The sequence below is a fragment of the Zea mays genome, chromosome 4 (genome assembly GCF_902167145.1).
Source record: "Zea mays cultivar B73 chromosome 4, Zm-B73-REFERENCE-NAM-5.0, whole genome shotgun sequence".
Lineage (NCBI taxonomy): Eukaryota > Viridiplantae > Streptophyta > Magnoliopsida > Poales > Poaceae > Zea > Zea mays.
In genome coordinates this window covers 74,672,480-74,675,992 of record NC_050099.1, presented here as the reverse complement: position 1 = coordinate 74,675,992, position 3,513 = coordinate 74,672,480, and the positions used below count along the sequence as shown (strand labels likewise).

At 37.2% G+C, this 3,513-nt stretch overlaps 1 pseudogene; it reads left to right on the top strand.

The window, feature by feature from the left end:
* Positions 1-318: 318 nt before the first annotated feature.
* LOC109945527 (uncharacterized) lies at positions 319-1,470 on the top strand (annotated as a pseudogene).
* Positions 1,471-3,513: the final 2,043 nt, after the last annotated feature.

The following is a 3,513-nucleotide window of genomic DNA, read 5'->3' as shown; positions in this document are numbered from 1 at the left end:
CTAGTTATGATGTTTTAATGTTATTCAAATATGCTTTCAGTTCAATAATCTCTAAAATTTATTTTTATTCATAATTATGCTTTCAAGTTCTAATTATGCTCATGTTATAAGTTAACATGATTGGAAGAGGGTCTCCAAGATTAAACATGCTTGGAAGGGGGTCTTCGAGATTTAACATGCTCTTATCTAAAGATGCACAAAAGAAAAAAATCTCCTATAGCTACTGCTTCAAAGACACATAGAGGCTCTCCAAAAGGTATACACGTTGGTTCTTTCTGATTAGTTTTGGTTCTTTCTTATGTTGCTTATGTGCTGATTTGCAGGGAAAACAAGAGCAAATTGGAATTCTATGTTAGAGAAGACCCTTGTTGACTTGTTACATGAACACAATACACCTGAATATAAGGGTAACAATGGTTGGACACCCGATGCATGGAACAAGATTGCCAAGGAATTTCAAGAGAGGGAAAGATATGCAGGTTTCTCAAAAGTTCAAATCCAAGAAAAGGAAAAGGAGTTAAAGAGAGATTACAGGATGTTGAAAGATGCGAGGAAACAAAGCGGAGTTTCTTGGGATGAGAAAAGGTGTATGATTCAAGCTGATCCACCGATATGGGACAACATAATCAAAGTAAGTTTATTACCATGTTTCTGTAAACTTGAGATCTTTTTGTGTGGTGTCAGTTCTTAGCTTGGCATTTACATGAATATTTAAGTGTTGTTTGTTTTATTCATCTCACATTTAGTTTTTTACTTTATTGTGCAGTCATTTCCAAGGGCTAAAAAATTCCGCAACAAATCTTTTCCTCTGTTTGAAGCTTTGGGAGAGCTACATGATGGTTAGTTTTCCTTTTACCAGTAACTAAGTTTATTCACTATGTTGTACTATTTCTTGCACTAAAACTTCATTGTATATGTAATACTACTGAAGGGACCTACAACTTCACTTCTACTCAACCAAATGGTCCAGATCTCACACAAATTGGGTCTGGAGATGTCCCTATCAATGTAGAAGACCGTGAAGATGTGGGAGACCCTTTGGAAGATCACAGACAAAATGAAGTAGAAGACATAGTGTATGAAGTTGAAGGGGTTAATGTAAATGCTGATAGGCAGGATGAAAGGTCAAAAAGGACTTCTGCTGTTTCAAGGAATGAAGAAGAAAAAGGACCAAAGAGGCCGAAGAAGAGTTCCAACATAGAAGTATTGATGGAGAGGTACCTAGACATTAGAAGCAAACAAGCTGAAGATGAAGCGACACAATTGGCAAGAGAAAGGGAGGCAAGATGATGTGATGATTTCTCAACTAAGAATTGCATAGTAGTTCTAAACACATTGGAAGTCACAAAAGAGGAGAAGGTCAAAGCATATAAGGTGTTCAAGGACCCTGACAATCGACAGATATTCTTGAGTGCATGCAATGATGATAGAGAGGTTGCATTGATGTGGTTGAGGGATGAGATGGCTTAGCAGGTATACCTAAGGTTAACTACGTACTCGATTTTACATACCTTGCATTATTTCATATTTTAGATCAGCAAACAATATGTTGCTAGTTCTTAGTTTATCTAATTTGCTTGTGGACTTTACAATGATATATTCAAAGTCTGTAAATTAGTTAACATACCATATTTATTGTTGTTTAGCACTTCTTATTTAATGAGCAGCACACTTTACTGTTGTAGCATAGTATTATGCAGGTTGTGGTGTTTGGTTCATTGGTACTTCAATAGGCTTAGACTGAAGGATAATGTCTAATTGTAATAATAAGTTTGTGCATGTGCCTTGTGTGTTGTACATAAGTTATATATGTTTTTAATCTATTGCACACATTGGATTTTCAAGGTTTCTTAAAATTTCATGTGTGTGAATAAGTTTGCTTACATTTTTAGGGAGGCACCTGATGCAATGATGAGTCATTCTACTGGAAAGAACTCTTTACCCTCGGAAACTCAAAACAAATCAAATCATGGATCATTTTAGCATGGAAGGAACAAGATATTTGTGATATCATCTCTTTTTGCATATTTTGTGGATCATATATCTATAAATTGTACCCTGCACTATTGTACCCTGCTTGTGAATTGTATCAAATCTAAGTTTTATGTGTGTGAATTGTGATGGAATTCTTCGTGTCCCTGTCATATGCTGGAGATACATCTATATTGTGTTGCTGTCCCGGGATGTGAACTGATATGTGAAGAGGACAATGATGCTGACTATGGATCCATCTTTGAATGTTGTCATTCTGGATTTGTTTTTAGCATTTTCAGTTAAGGGCTTAACCGAACAGGTTTTATGCACAGGGATTATTCCCTAGCAGGGATTATATCCCCAAAGGGATTTAGTTATAGCAAGGGAATCACTCGTTCGCTGAGTGTAAATATTCCTCTTGAGGATTAGATCCCCAGGAACCGAACATGGCCTAGGTGAGGCCACGATCATGTGTGGGTATCCCTGGAGCAGCTCTAAAACCACCCTCTGAGGGTACGGTGTGGCCGAGGACCACAATTAATGGGGGTGGCAAACTTTCTCTCTCAATATTTCTCGCGATGAGCTCACAGCGTGCGTCAACATCCGCGACGGTGGTGCGAGATTGATGAGAGAGGGGGTCGTAGGGCAGGCTTAAATAACACCCGAGGTGGGAGAGTCCAGGGCAGGTAGCCAATCTTTGGCAAATGCGGATTCTATTTCGCATTCGATCGGAGTTGTTACGGAGTCCGTGCGGAGAAGACACCACTAGATTTTAGGGTCCACACATCATCGACTCAGACCCGAATGAGAGGTGCGCGTGTGGGAGAGGCTAGAGTATGGGTCCAGCAGTCATCCCCCCAGAGAAGGGCGCCAACGCGGTGCAGTTCCGCCACTCAGGCGGGATTTGGACCCGCGTGAGTAAGGAGAAAGGGCCTAGGTGTTCTCTTTTCCTTTTTATTTTCTTTTCTGTTTTATTTTATTCTAGTTTTATTTTGTTTTTCAATTTAAAGCAAATTCAAGTAAAGTTTAAATTTCAAACTTATTTAGAATGCACAAGCAAAAGTTACACATGATGCAAATAATAATGTTTTATTAGTTCTTTTATCCATTCCAAGAAAATATTTTAAAAGTATTAAAATTAATATCACTTGCTTATTTTGGGAAAAGTAATATACACTCTTTATCAAGAGTTAGTTGAATACTTTGAAAAGTATTTCTTATATAGTCTATGAGAGGGTTATTCTTTTTTAATAAATACAACCTCTTACTTTTATTTATTTTTCTAAGTCTCAAGTTTAAATTCTAGTTTCACAAGTCTAAATCTAAGTTTAAGTCATTAACTTTTAATATTTATTTATTATTGTTTATCATGAAAAAGCACTTGCAATGTATAATCCTTCCTTAGAAGATTCTTTAATTTGATTATTTTGGGGAAAATCTTACTAAACCCAAAATTTATAATTTTGTGGTGTTACAGTGGTCGACCTTCAGGCCTCAAGGCCTAAGTATGAGACATGCATGTCGGTGTTTGATGCCGAC